Source organism: Dermochelys coriacea, chromosome 6, assembly GCF_009764565.3.
Source record: "Dermochelys coriacea isolate rDerCor1 chromosome 6, rDerCor1.pri.v4, whole genome shotgun sequence".
NCBI lineage: Eukaryota > Metazoa > Chordata > Testudines > Dermochelyidae > Dermochelys > Dermochelys coriacea.
In genome coordinates, this window is record NC_050073.1 from 101,946,280 (window position 1) to 101,962,446 (window position 16,167).

The following is a 16,167-nucleotide window of genomic DNA, read 5'->3' on the forward strand; positions in this document are numbered from 1 at the left end:
TGTTAATTCTTTTTCTCCTGATCTTGCTATTGCAGTCACTCATTTTGGGAACTATCATAACACTTAGCCAGGAAGACTCCCCTAAATTATAAAATCTGCTTGTAACAGAAAAGCCTTTGAGCACACTAGGTCTCTATAGCATATTGCAGGGTCCAGCTGCAAAGACAGGTTTACCTTGAAGTTCATGAACATGTTCAAGATGTTGTTGCCAAGGCAACTAGCCCTTTAGCATGAGCACAACCTTGTTCGCTCATCATCTGGAAGGCTTAACAAAGTCAGAAAATCCCAAAAGGCCTTCTTTGTTAGATCTGTCCTATACTTACTATGCAAGGTGGTGTGGCTGGCATGGTGGGGGGTGGTAGTCTTCAGGTACAGAAACAGTAAAAAAGGCTTCCAATTTTGGCAAAATGTTTGAGGAAAGATTTATTATGTAAAGCCCTATGATGTCTATAAAGGGATAAAGAAAAGGAGTACTTGTGGCACCTTAGAGACTAACAAATTTATTTGAGCATAAGCTTTCGTGAGCTACAGCTCACTTCATCGGATGCACAAGTACTCCTTTTCTTTTTGCGAATACAGACTAACATGGCTGCTACTCTGAAACCTATAAAGGGATATGAATAACAATAGAAAATTATATAAAAGACAGATCTCTTATCCATAAATAGTTAATGAGGAAGCATTATTTGCATAATGCTAACACCACCAGCTGTTATATAGAACTTTACAGTGGTAGCTCTCAAAATGCTTTATAAGGGAGGTCAGAATCCTTTTTCTCATTTTACAGAGGAAGTATAACTAAGTCTCTGAGAGCTGAAACAATTTGCCCAACATCATCCAGCAGCCCAGGGGAAGAGCCAGGGCTAGAACTGAGGTCTCACAGTTCCCTGTCCAGGGCACAGTCCTTTAGGCCATACAGTCTCCCTTGACTGTTTTATTTCAAATGCACCTTCCTCTAAAGTATCTGGCTATAACAAATCGAACACAACATGACACAATTCCCTTATTTTATCTTCCCCCATTGGCACTTTTTGAAAATCTCCCTTTGGGGTACATGAGTTAATTCCCAATCAGCCCATTCAGTTGATTGGGACCCAGAAATAGTCTTCATCCCGTCTCTCAATTTTGCAGACCTTCCAAATACTGCTAGAGAAAGTCCAGGGAAGCAAGAGCATCTTCCCTTCCCATAGGTAAGTGTTAGTTACCAAGGGCCATACAAAACAACCCAATATTTCCGCAAGCCAGACAATACACTGGGTGCCTCTGGGTCATGGCACCACGATGTTGCGACTCCCTTTGAGACCTCTTTCCACTCAGCTTCCCAAGAACTTAGTTCAACTCCAAACTTTGTCACTCGGTTATCTGTATTTGGCACAGCAACACTGTGCTGAGTTGATCAGACTCAAAAGCCAGGGGCGGATGCAGGGTACATCACTGATCTAAAGTTACACAGAAACCTTTTTATACATTTACACTTCTCATTGCATTTACTATACATTGCATCATGCATATTTAGTTGGCTTGGTTACTGTATAGGAACCATCCCTGGACAGCATGCGCTCTTCATGCCTTGTCCTTGCTTAGCCTACTCTTTACCGCATCTTCACATTCCTGACTTATCTTGTCCATTGTTATCTTGTTCATAGTAAATGATTCCTTGGGTGTTCCCCCTGTTATCTGAGCTAGCTCAGACATTATCTCTTAGCCTACTGACCCATTTATTATCATAGTTACCACAAATATTTCATCTTCAGTCTGCTAATCAATTTCCCTCTCTAATCTTGTCTTCCAAGACATGAAGTTTCCCCCATATTTAATTACTTATGTCAAGCCAGGCTTACCTTTCTACATCTTCCCATTTATAGCATCTATGCTCATCAATATTTGTGCAGCTTAAACATGCCTGCTGCCTGAGTCAATAGAAGCTTAGCCTTTATCAGCAGGCTGGCACCCACAAGTGCAAGTTCCTACCTAGCCAGCTTTTAGTAACCAGCCTCCTCTGTGTATAAGGGGAAAGCAGTGGACATGTTATTCCTTGACTTTAGCAAAGCTTTTGTTACAGTCTCCCACAGTATTCTTGCCAGCAAGTTAAAGAAGTATGGGCTGGATTAATGGACTGAAAGCTGGGTAGATCGTCAGGCTCAAGGGGTTGTGATCAAAGGCTCCATGTCTAGTTAGTACCTGGTATCAAGTGGAGTGCTCCAAAGATCGGTCCTGGGGCCGGTTTTGTTCAATGTCTTCATTAATGATTTGGAGGATGGCATGGACTGCACCCTCAGCAAGCTTGCAGATGACACTAAACTGGGAGGAATGGTAGATATGCTGCAGGGTAGGGATAGGATACAGGGGGACCTAGACAAATTAGAGGATTGGGCCAAAAGAAATCTGATGAGGTTCAACAAAGACAAGTGCGGAGTCCTGCACTTAGGACGGAAGAATCCCATGTACCGCCACAGACTAGGGACCAAATGGCTAGGCAGCAGTTCTGCAGAAAAGGACTTAGGGGTTACAGTGGACGAGAAGCTGGATATGAGTCAACAGTGTGCCCTTGCTGCCAAGAAGGCTAACGGCATTTTGGGCTGTATAAGTAGGGGCATTGGCAGCAGATCGAGGGACGTGATCGTTCCCCTCTATTCGACATTGGTGAGGCCTCATCTGGAGTACTGTGTCCAGTTTTGGGCCCCACAGTACAAGAAGGATGTGGAAAAATTGGAAAGCGTCCAGCAGAGGGCAACAAAAATGATTAGGGGACTGGAACACATGACTTATGAGGAGAGGCTGAGGGAACTGGGATTGTTTAGTCTGCGGAAGAGAAGAATGAGGGGGGATTTGATAGCTGCTTTCAACTACCTGAAAGGGGATTCCAAAGAGGATGGATCTAGACTGTTCTCAGTGGTAGCAGATGACAGAACAAGGAGTAATGGTCTCAAGTTGCAGTGGAGGAGGTTTAGGTTGAATATTAGGAAAAACTTTTTCACTAGGAGGCTGGTGAAGCACTGGAATGGATTATTTAGGGAGGTGGTGGAATCTCCTTCCTTTGAGGTTTTTAAGGTCAGGCTTGACAAAGCCCTGGCTGGGCTGATTTAGTTGGGGATTGGTTCTGCTTTGAGCAGGGGGTTGGACTAGATGACCTCCTGAGGTCCCTTCCAACCCTGATATTCTATGATTCTATGAAACCCAGTCCTCATGTAATTCTGCAACTGGAACTAGGGTATTATGATTACTAATAGAAAACGGGGGGTGGAGCGGGAGAAGGATGCTGATGGTGTAGCACTAAGGGCAGCATCCCACAAAGTGGAAAAATCTTATGCATACCCACATTGTTGTTGTTATTATTTGTTTGTTTCTGGTAGCATTAACAATGTGCTAGGCACTGTACATACACAAAAGAAGACACAGCCACTGATTCAAAGAGCTTCCCATCAAGCAATTCAGTTTAAAGGGTTCTGAGGATAAAATTCCTGATGAAGTAAGAGTTTGTCTAAGAATAATGCATGTCTGTGTTGATGCCAATGTCTAAACTCCCATTGGCATCAGTGGGGCCAGAATTTTACCCAATATGAAATCATACTCCTCAGTGTATCTGTGGTCAGAGCAGGTGTTTGGAGCTCACATGTCAGGGTATTTGTGGCCCATGTTATCTCCAATAAGAACCAGAACTCTAGCAGCCAGGACTAAATGTTTTTGGATGTTGAATACTGATCGATATAATACTGTTGAATATTGACCAATAGCATATTGCATTTAAATATTCTATCAAGCCCTGGAAATGCAAATGTTCACAGCTAATGTTGGACTTATACAGTAATTTGCTTATATTAAATTGTTTATAGCATTTTTTTCTTGACATGGAGAGAACCCTTTCTGTTAAAGGTTGGGGTAATATTGTGTAGTCCAATCTGGCTCCAATAGAGTAGGAGAATCCAGAGCCCCAGGAATACGGAGACTTTCTTCCAAAGTCTAATATAGTGTCATCTTGACTTTTTTTTCCAGGTGTCTGGCAAAGTGATACTTTAAAAAATATCACGAGAAAGCTACTGAATAGACTGTTCATGCTTTATTGTGTTTCATTGTGCTATAATCAGCGTGGGTAGCACAAATAGTTCAGACAGATTCTATGGGACCCTTTTCCATAATAGAGCCAAAGATGCAGTACTGACCTTACATCAGTATATGGCATTATGATAAAACCATCATCATGGATTTAAACTGTACCAGGCACTCAAATCCAATGAAACAATCATGTCAGTCTCTTTGGGTGACTTTTCAATAAACAAGCTTTTTGTGATGTAGTGAAATAAGACATGTCTTTGTATGTCATCATTTGGTATGTGGACCTGTCCCTAAATATTTTCCTACAGTTCCATTTTACAGTGTGTTTAATTTTGCCTCTTCCAAAAGTAATGATGGGCCAGTTTTGATTTAGATATTGCTATCTATTAACTCTTTTCCTCTTGGCTGTTCTTCAGGTTGACATGGGGGCAGAAAAGGCTAATGTATCATTCAGTTAAAGAAAAATAACCTGAATTGAAATACTTCTGGAGTCCTGTTATTATAATTTATTTTTTGAATTAGTGTTGTGCCTCAGAGCCCTAGTCATAAACCAGGCCCTCGTTGTGCTGGAAGTTCTGCAAACACTGAACAAAAAGATGATCCCCGACCTTAGCGGCTCCTAAGCCACAGATATTTAAAACCCTGGGATCTCTTTTGCCCTCAGGTGTTCATTGAAGCAGATGTATGAACATTCCTAAAGGCCATCCACCTGCTTCAACACGTGGGGGAACATCATGGGCCCAGAAGCGAAGTGGGACAGCCCCAGCAACAAGGGAGGGAGACACTCACAGAGGGATAGCTGGGAGCTCCTCCAGCACCTTGGAGTCTCTGGTGCCTTTTGGGGGAGTAGGGCACTGATTGGGCCATTCAGAGATTTAACCTGGAGCCTGATCCATGTGGACCCTCTTTCAATTCCATTCCAGCAAATGATATGTGATCATTCCTAAATCAACTTCTGACCAAAGACCATGGATGTAGGAACTTGCTTGGAACTTTTCTGACAGAACTGAAAAAAAGTTTAATAGTGAGGCAGTGAAAGAACCCTTCTAGGCTCCTTCAAACACAAACTGATCCTGCTGCCACTGGAATCAGTGGAAGCAGACAGCTAAACTATGTGCATAATTTTACTCACACAAGTAGTCTCTTTGATGTCAGTGGGATTATTCATATGAGTAAAATTAAACTGTTTGCAGGATCAAAGCCTAAAATTCATACTGGGTTATTAGGCTCCTCCCTTCACAAGAATGCCTACAACCCCAATGCTGCAAGCTGGTCCATGCAGACAGAACCCTTCCGTCTTGTGAGCCCCTATTGGCTTGACTAAAGTTCCTTGCTGATAAAATGGGTCTGCCTGTGCAGAATAGCTTGCAGGACTGGGGCCTTAAATCTCTTTTATATCTCTAAAATCTTTGTTATTTAAAAAGAAATCAATGTATTTTTAAATGAATGGGTAATAGAAAATCTGAGAATTTTGATAGATGGGGCAGAGGGGTGTATAATATAGCAAATTTGTAACTTGCCTTCTCCTTCCATTTCACTGCTTGCTTGAGGAGTGTCTGAACTTAATCAAGTGAAGACTTGCTTCAATTCTGAAGTTGCCAAGCCCTTAACTGGGTGCAAAATCTCAATAGAGTTTGTAGGTGATGTAAATAGGTCAAAGAGCTAGCTTTGTTACCTAGTTTGCAAATGTATTTATTACATTTACTGTATTTATTTTTTTCAATTTTGGTTAGCTTTTCATTTCAATTACCACTTGCAGAATTTTTGCAAAAATTCAGACTAATTCCACTGATGTTGTCCAAGCTTCACCCAAACTCTTATTGTTTTAGGAAGCTAAACCTTCCTTTTAATCCTATTTAAGGCACAGGCTTTCTCAAGAGTCCTTTGGTATTGGTATCATTTGTATTAAGTATCTTTCACAATATAATGCTCATGTTCTTTCTCTCTGCTACTTCTTTCTCTGCTTAGTTTGCTTTGAAGGGGCTTCACTGTACTGTTTTATATTGTATGGGTTGGTTTACAAAAACTTTATTCTTGTAATGAATTGTTCTTGAAATGTGGATTTATCTGTACAGATACAAAATTTGAAAACTGTTCTGTGTCTAATTGGATTTTTCATAATTTATTGTAATCCTTACTGGTATAGTAAACAGAAAAATGTTCTTTTAAACTTCTGCTACATTCATTTCCTAGTTATTTAACTGGCTTCACTATGTATTTACTTATTACTTGTTTACTCTTTTTACTATGATGAGAATAACAAAATTTGTTAATGTAAGATTAAATTTGTGCTTTTTCTTGATAAAGTTCTTGAAATTGACCACAACAGGATGATTTTTATTTCATTCTCTCATTTAACTTGAAAGGGATTGGATTATAATTAAAATTGAGTATATCAGTATATTAATAATCACCTATAATTTACAGATTTCCATTACTTGTTAACCTCTGAGAATTTATTAAAAATAAAATAACATAATTTAAAATAAATACCCCACTCTTTGTTACACAAAATACCAAGAACAAAGGCTGTAGATCGATACAGATAACAGATTAGGGTGACCAGACATCCTGATATATCAGGGTCATCCTGATATTAGGGGCTTTGTCTTATATAGGCAACTATATCCCCCTCCCTGAAAAAAAAGTGTACCAATTTTTCACACTTTCTATCTGGTCTGTTATAGGTATATACAGGTATACACACTTATATCCCCACCCAACAACTCAGCTAGATGATCATTTCCTCCCGCTGTCTGAAAGGTTGGTTAGCCTTATCCACCAACCCTATGTTCAATGTAACAGGAATCCGGCTTGCAACCCTTAAAATCCATTCTGCAGTATCAGGGCTCGGATATGCTCCTCCTGCAATGCTGTTACCACTTCTCAAGATCTTTTGCCTCACTATAGATATTGCCATTTTGAGGACTACGTAATCTGGTGATGCACTCTTGGGTCTCTTATCCCAGGCGTGAGATAAAGGGCTTTGAACTATGTCAGAAGCACTGTTAAAGAAGCATGTCCTGTTCTTAGTGTTACAGAATGGGGCAGGAGTAGCTCTCTGACTTCCCGATGATACTTGATGGGGGAGCAGACCTATTGGCTGGCCTCTAAAGGTACGTCTACATTCCAGTTAGACACCTGTGGCTGGCCCATGCCAGCTGACTCAGGCTCACGGGGCTCAGGCTACAGGGTTGATTAATTACAGTATAGATGTTTGGGATTGGGCTACAGTCTGAGCCTCTGAACCCTCCCATAGTCCTAGACCCCGGGTTCTAGCCCGACTTCGAACATCTATGCTGCAGTTAAAGAGCCCCACAACCTGAGCCCTGTGAGCTCAAGTCAGCTAGCATGAGCCAGCCACAGGCTTTTGATTGCAGTGTAGACATTCTCTGAAGAGGCAAGATGAAGTAGAAAGTGGCCAAGCCATCTTCTCTTAAGGGGAATTACTGACAGGGCAGTTAGAAGGGTGATTTCATGGTCCTCCAACAGATGGATAAGAGAAAGTCCAACCCTGTTGAGAGGAGGGCAGAAAGGAGTGCTATGAAACTCACTTTACATGGTTTCAAATAAATATTTGTCTTAATTTTGTTGGGTTAGATGAATCTGCAACCCAAAGCTCACAAATCTGTATGGATGGTAAATTTGGCTAAAACTCATAAAAACCCGGATCAGCTGGTACCTATCAGGCACAGTTAGTATGAATCTCTAACACTGGAGTGAATTATGTCAGTCAATGGACTAGATTCACTACATTTCAGCAGGTAATGCCTAATCATAGTTCATTCAGCTGTTGCCATTGTGGAAATCTGGTTGAATTTGAATTTTTACAAATGTGTGGAAAATTTGAAATAAAAACAAACAAACAAAGGTATGTATTGTGTGAAGACTAATTACAAGTAGCTGTGAGAATTCTCAATAGTCAAGGAGGAAAGCAGCAATCCATTTACATTGTAAGGTCTGTCAGGTCTGACTAGCATACACCAGTTTAGTTTGTTAGTGTCAGTATTATAAATATTCTTAAGCTCCACAACCTGCTTAATCTGAGATGAGGACAGTGTCCTTTAAATTAACATCTTCTGTGGAGAGAATCACAAGAAAATCAAGAAAGACTTGCCTTTAAAGCTCTGGTAGTCAGCCACTCTACTCATTGCTACACTTAGGATTTCTGCATCTCATAGAATAAAAAACACATCGCAGATTTCTTTGTTGTTACGAGTTGAGCTTACTGCAGAAGCTGCAATGTGTTCTACCTTTCCTACTGCATGTATGCAGTTGCTGAAGTGCCTCTTTATGAATGACAGGTTTCAGAGTAGCAGCAGTGTTAGTCTGTATTCGCAAAAAGAAAAGAAGTACTTGTGGCACCTTAGAGACTAACAAATTTATTTGAGCATAAGCTTTCGTGAGCTTCATGCATCCGATGAAGTGAGCTGTAGCTCACGAAAGCTTATGCTCAAATAAATTTGTTAGTCTCTAAGGTGCCACAAGTACTCCTTTTCTTTATGAATGGACTATTAGCCATTTAATTAAAAAGAAATCTTTCAGGGCAGATTGAGACCATGCTTTCTGTTTTGAATTGGTGTTTTAAACAAATCTGCAGCAGTTGTAAAAGGCAGCAGACTGACAGTGCTGGAAGATGAACTCATCTAACTCACACTATAAAACAGGTACCTTGGCAGCTGTTCCATCAACATGACTTAGCCTTTACCCAAAGTGATTATGTCTGCAGAGGCAAATTCTTCAGTCTTCCTGCCCATTCAGTCCTTGGCCTCTCTGCTGAAGCTGCCAACAACAGAGACAATTAAGGACAGTTCTGACCATGTTTTTTTTCTTACAGATGATAATTTACAACAAAATTCAGAGGTATATTTTGAAATTCTAAATACTTTAGATCAGCTGATTTCCCATTTCTCTACATCAGTGGTTCCCAAACTTGTTCCGCCGCTTGTGCAGGGAAAGCCCCTGGCGGGCCAGGCCAGTTTGTTTATCTGCCGCATCCGCAGGTTCGGCCGATTGCTGCTCCCAGTGGCGGTTTGCTGCTCCAAGTCAATGGGAGCTGCTGGAAGGAAAACTTGCAGGCTGCTGTGGGGGCCCAAGCCCAAACCTACCAGGGGCCCAAACACGGACCTTTGAACCCGGGGACAGTGTCCTTGTGTTGCTCCCCTCTGAGGAGTCAAAGCTGCTAGCCCAGTGGCAAGGCCCCTACAAAATCATCTGCCAAGTTGGCCACATTACTTATGAGGTCCGCCAACCGGAGCGATGGAAGAAGCCCCCCGTCTATCATGTAAACCTCTTGAAGGCCTGGGGTGGATGGGAGGGTCTGCTAATAAACTCATATCTCCCCGACCCAGAACTAGCACCTCAGATTCCCACTCTGGCAGAAGAGGAGGAACCCCTTCTTGGGGAAACCCTCACCCCTGAGCAGCAAAAACAAGCAAGATGTCTGATGAAGGCCTTCCCCCAGACATTCACAGCGATACCAGGACAGACCCTGCTAGCCGAGTTCGTCATCCGGACAACCCCCACCCCCTGCCCTGGAGAGGTAGTTCAGGGAAATCCCCGACCCCTCCCTCACTGCCTGCAGGATGTGGTGGAGCAAGAAGTGCATGCGATGCTGGAGATAGGGATAATAGAATGATTGCAAAGTGGGTGGCACAGCTGCATTGTGCTTGTCCCTAAGCCCGATGGGACCCAGTGATTCTGTATTGATTTCCAGAGAGTTAATACAATTTCTTAGTTTGACGCATACCCAATACCCTGGGTAGATGAACTACTCGACTGTTTAGGGGAACTACGCTATATTACCATGCTGGACTTGATGAAGGGATACTGGCAGATACCGCTGGATCTAAGCTTGAAGAAGAAGTCGGTCTTCACTACCCACAGCAGGCTCTACCAGTTTACCCACCTGCCTTTCGGACTCCATGCCATGGGTCCCCCGCAACCTTCCAGTGGCTGATGGATCGCCTACTGCAGTCACACTTGGAGTACGCCGCCCCCTACCTGGATGATGTAGTGATCCACAGCCATCACTGGGAGGAGCACCTGAACTAGGTGGCGGCTGTTCTATGAACCCTCTGAGCCACGGGACTGACGGCCAACCCCAAGAAGTGCCGTATCAGCTACCAAAAGACCACCTACTTGGTGTACATCCTGGGACAGGGGAAGGTGCGTCCCCAGTTGGGAAGGTCCAAGCCATTCAAGAACACCTTCCTTTGACCACAAAGAAACAAGTGAGATGATTTCTGGGGCTGGTGGGCTACTACTGCCACTTCATCCCCAACTTCGCCTCGATTGCCACCCACCAACGGAACTCCTAACAAAGAACCAGTCGCAATATGTCAACTGGTCCCTCGAGTGTGCCAAAGCATTCAAGACATTAAAGGATCATCTCTGCCATGAACCAGTGCTTTATAGCACCGATTTCTCTCATAGGGTTGTGGTCCAGACCAATACCTCGGCAGTGAGACTCGGGCCTGTCCTCTCTCAGACCCTCAAAGGAGAGGAACACCCTGTCCTTTACATTAGTAGGAAGCTCTTCCCCTGAGTATGCAACTATTCCCCCCCTACTATTCAACCATGGAGAAGGAGGCCCTGGCAGTTAAATGGGCTGTGAAGGCCTTCGGTATTACCTCCTGGGGGACTCCTTCATTGTGGTCATGGATCATGCCCCCCTCAAGTGGCTCCAGACCATAAAACACACTAACTCAAGGCTAATGAAGTGGTACCTTGCCCTTCAACTGTTTGCATTTACCATACAACATAGGGCAGGTAAGGAGAATGCAAATGTGGATGGTTTCTCCCGGCTGGGGGAGTGGGACCATACCAGATCCGGAGAGTGGGGGCTGGACTTGAGCGGGGTGGGTGTAGCAAGAGGGCGTGGTCTCCCTCCCTTACGGACTGGGAGAGAACTGTGACCGCCCCTGGTGGGCAGAACCAGGATACTCACGGCTACCTCGCCAGAAGCAGAGGCGGGGCAGGAACCGGAAATATAAAAGGCTGGCCCTCCAGCTCAGTTGGGCCAGAGCTGCCAGAGGAGCAGGATGTCTTCACCCTGCTTCTGGAGCCGGACCTGATGGAGGCCGCTACACTGCCAGAGACCCGGAGGGACTGCTGGAGTTGCCAGACACTAGGGACACAGAGGAGCTGTTGGGGCTGCCACTAGCTGTCTACCCCAGCAAGGCAAATGACAACCCTGGAATCCAGGTATCTCCTGACTGGGAGTGTAGGAAGGAGCCCAAAAAAGCCAAATAGGGTTTGGCTGTGTTACAAACTGCAAGTTGACCAGCGTGTTGCGGCCAGATTTCCCCACTGACCCAGTGGCGGACCACTCCGCCACTGTTTGGGCCCTGGGCTGGAACGCAGTGGAGTGGGTGGGCCTGTGTCCCCCTACTCCCTGCCACGCTACTCTTGGGAGTGGTAGCCTCCCCACCTTTAGGCCAGGAGGCCTGCATTGGTCTGGTGCCTGCCCAGGCTAAGACGCCAGACGGTTTGGCTGGCTCTCTCGCCAAAGAACTAATCCCCCCCCAGACTGCTGTGTTGCTCTACCTGACTGTAGGCCAGAGCCATTACCTGATTGCTGCCCTGCCCTGATTGAGGGCCCCGGGCAGAGAGATGCCCTACTGCTCTGCCTGACTGCATGCCAGAGCCCTTAACTGATTATGCTGCTGCCCTGATTGAGACACTGTCCGACTGCAGGCCAGAAGCATTAACTGTGTGCTGTCCCGCTCTGGCTCAGAGACAGGGCTCACAGACTCAATTGCTGCCCGGCCTGGACTGCAGGTGTGGACCTATAAACTGTCGCCTAATTCCCCCACTGAACAGAGTTGCTATAGGAGCATTGCAGTGAGAGGGCAGGGAGAGAACCGCAACCGCCTTACAGTTCTCAAAAAAGTATTTTTAAAATTAAATAATTCTTAGAGTATCTTTAGCATATTAGTTATTAAAGAAGCTGTTGATTCTTCATAACAATGTTTGGAAATATGATTCCTGTTTTCCTGAGCTGACTGAGGGAATTGATTGAGCACTGGCAATAATTAATGTCCCGTTAATATAAATAATCTATACTTAAATAGCTTCTTACATTAGTAACGTGGTTAGCAAGGTCATTAGATTCCATGCTGGTACATAATTTTTTTAACCATTTGCATAGCAATCATATTAGGAAATCATATTAGGAGCTTTGCATTTAGTTAAGATATTTGCAAGTATGCAAAGGGGTTTGCCATTTCAACATTTAAGAAATAAATAAAAGGTTTAAAATATTTCCTATTACACATTTTTCCCTGGAGTTTTAAAGACACAAGCACAGGTTTTTCTATAAAAGAAAAGGGGGCAGAGGGGAATGGCATAGTCCATTTTACCACCTAGATCTATTGCTCTGATAAGACTTTCCTGTTTCCTGCCTTCCTTTTTAAAGTATACTGCATAAAGAACATCGTCACAATTTATCCAACTTGATCAGATCTTTATTTCAGTCATGACTGTTTTGCATGCTTTGTATTCCTAACAGTAGGATTACATTTGTACCAAACGAGAGGGAGGTGTCTGTTCTAGATAAGGCATTTTTTTGGTTTGTCTGTTGACCCAAGCTCCTTAGAGTTACAACCTCTTTGTTGTAGCAATTAAATATTTTGTACAAAACACCCATTTTAATAACCAGTACATCTTTTAAACATAGCACAAAAGAAAACAGTATAAAGTTAAAGCAAGGTAAAGTTTAAAATGCAGCTTTCCTGAGTTTTTGTAACACCGTTGGGATAATAAACATGGTTTTATGGCTAAGGAGGGGTTATCTTCCTGGCATTTGCTTTTCTCCAGGGTGACAGATGCAGAAACCTCCTGGAATTTCTTTGATTAGCTTGAACATTTTTCTTATAATCCCATGCAAGAAGTTAATAGATTTTGGAAGAAAGTGATAGTGTCTATGTTAAATAAACCATTTGATGGTGTTGTTTGAATGCAATATATTGTAGGCTGCCAGAAGATGATACTGTGGTTTCTCTATGTTTAAGAGCAGACTCTCAAGGAGGATGGGAGGGTAAAAGTAAGGAAACTGCAGAAAGCAGGAACAGCTACCACTTCTAGCACTCAATTGCGCTGTTAGATTGGCCAAACCACATGAAACTTGCTTGGTTTAATGATGAACTTGAAACTTGGAAAAGGTTTGTCCAATGAACATGAGCTGATCAATCAACATATTTTACACCAAAACCTTGGCAATGTTATGTTTTTTTAAAAAGCCCACAAAACCAGGTGAAGGTTGGCAGCATTGACAGGGTTGTGTGTTGAGTTTGGAGCTCATTTGAACCCAGGTACTCCAAATGAAATACAAAGGCTGCAAACACACAAGAACCAAAGAAAATGTGCACATGAACTCACTGTGATTTTTGCACAGCTGCCTTGTTTGCATCGTGGAGTGAATAGCCCCAAAGCTGACACTTGCCCAGTGCCATTCCTGCTATATGTATTCCCTTGCAGCTTGAGCCAACCTGCCTACTTTCCATTCCTGAAAACATTCCTGTTTATAAAGCAGCAGTTCTGTTAGACAGTCCAAAGAACAGTGCGCAGATGTTCAGTTAACAAAGGATTTTTTAATTCTCATTGCAACATAATGTCTTTTCATGGGGTAACTAATACAAAGCAGAGAGCAAGAGGGTATCCAAGCCCTTCCTAAGCAAACATCATTTGTCACATCTCATGCAGAGAAAGGACTTATCAGTAAACCACTTTACAGCCCTGGCTGAATATAGGCATTGTATTATACCAAACCATATCCAGCCTTGGATTGGGAATTGGAGTAACCTGCACTGCAAATGAGCTGAAGCAGTAACTGCCCCAGTAATTTCAAGTTAATTGCAAACAGCGGATGGCTTACTTAATTAGAGCAATCTGGAAAAAGGACTGCAAGAGGCTGGCTTAGTTTTCATACTATTTTCTGCCATGTTCCTCAACTGGATTTTTCTGTCAATTGACATCTTATTTTTCCTTTGATCTAAATTAACACTGACTGAATTTTTCTGTTTTTGCATCTTCTTAATTTGTTATTCCTTAATCATATCAAAACGTCCAATTGAGTCTAAATGACATTTTTCTTATCCACAGTAACTTCTCAGAGATCTACATTTTTATGCCCTCTAGTGATATCACTTCTCTAGCTAAGCAAGCAGCTTTTTAGATACTCATGGTCTTTTTCCATGCACACTGTTTATAGAGCTGGTTAAAACTCAAGAATTTTTATTGGGAGAAATTTTGAGTTTTCAGAATTTAGTTTCGTTCTGAATTAGAACAAAACCCAAATGTTTTGAAATGTTTCGCAAACCAGAAATCTAAACAAAAAAATTGTTTCAAAGCCATGGACATATGGTGATTCAGAAACAAAACATTCTGGCCTAGACTGGAACTGCTGGCTGAAATTCACATTCTTGATATTAGCCGTGCTTTTGCAAGACATGTCAAGTTCAACAAACCGTCAATTTTTCTATGAAACTGTTTTGTCAGAAAATTTCCAACCAGCTCTAATTATTTATAGCTATTGCGATGGTGTTTTTAAAAGCTTATCATTGATATCGTACTTAGGCCCAAATTTAACAAACATTGAATCAGCAACAAATGCATGATGGAGGAGCTCACAACACAGAGGCAATATGTAAGCTTTCACTGGTCACTTGGGGAGAAATTCACTGCTGTGCAGAGGGCCAGCACAAGTAATGGCCATCATTTAAGTCTACTTAACTACTCATATCACTATTTAATTTGGACTTAAGTGACTCAGAAGCCATGTGACTTTCACCAATGAGTTGTAATCTTGCTCCTATTGAAATAAATTGAAAGAGTCCTATTGACCTGAACAGAGAAGGATCCTTATTTACCAAACGTCTCATACTTCTGAACCCTAGTGTGTTTCATGTCCCATTCTTCTCTTGCTCCAGAAAGTCAATTCAGTTAGTGCCAATATTTTAAGGGTTATCCTTACTTCTACTTTGGGTTTTTTCCCTTTGCCTCCTCTACAATCTGCCTTCAACTATTGTTGTTGTTTTGGATATTGTTAATATCCTCCACACATCAGACTATTTCTCATATTTGAAAAGTATATTGGCTTATAGTTGCAAAGACTTCTTCTATCTATTATGAATGATACAAATTGTCTTCCTTATGAATTATTCTTTGAGGGATGCATCATAATACTGAAGGCTTTTCTTTCTCTTTTCCCTCTAGTCTTTTGTGAGTTTAATGATCACCTTGATATTACAATAATCAAATATTCTCCTTTGTCTATATCATTTGTGACTCCTCCATAATGTAATTTTATAGCCTTGCGATATCATTAGAATTCAGTGTGGAGCAAAGAGGTCTCCAATGATTATCACTACAAAAGGTTTTTTTCCCCTCCACTCTCCTGCTGGTAATAGCTCACCTTAAGTGATCACTCAGGTTACAGTGTGTATGGTAACACCCATTGTTTCATGTTCTCTATGTATATAAATCTTCCCACTGTATTTTCCACTGAATGCATTCGATGAAGTGAGCTGTAGCTCACAAAAGCTTATGCTCAAATAAATTTGTTAGTCTCTAAGGTGCCACAAGTACTCCTTTTCTTTTTGCGAAGAATGATGAACAATGATGGCTGCTACTCTGAATCCAATGGAATGCTGCATGATGTACTATCAACTCATCGATAGAGCATATCATCATTACATTGAATTATGTTTCTGTTTTCTTTCTAAGTTATAAAAGCAAAATGATCTACATCCCATCCACCTTTTGGTCTGAATCACACTGTACCTCAGCACCCCACCACAAAACCAAAATGAAAATTGAATCAGAAACAGTCTTCATGCTTCTCTAAGCAGGCTGGGGGAAGTATTCAGCACAGATATACTTTTGGACATAGTGTACCTTTTAAAAATTCCTTCCTTTCCCCCTCTCTGAAAGTCTCTTCCTTATAAAGAAAAGGAGTACTTGTGGCACCTTAGAGACTAACAAATTTATTTGAGCATAAGCTTTCGTGAGCTACAGCTCACTTCATCGGATGTATTTGGTGGAAAATACAGTGGGGAGATTTATATACATACACAGAGAACATGAAACAATGGGTTTTATCATACACATTGT

At 42.2% G+C, this 16,167-nt stretch overlaps 1 long non-coding RNA gene across 1 annotated transcript; it reads right to left on the reverse strand.

The window, feature by feature from the left end:
- LOC122460648 lies at nucleotides 1-7,910 on the reverse strand. Its single transcript, XR_006282092.1, has 2 exons — nucleotides 605-7,910; nucleotides 1-447 (listed from the first exon to the last, which is right to left on the reverse strand). It is a non-coding gene; the product is annotated as an uncharacterized LOC122460648 (long non-coding RNA).
- Between the last annotated feature and the right edge of the window lie 8,257 nt (nucleotides 7,911-16,167).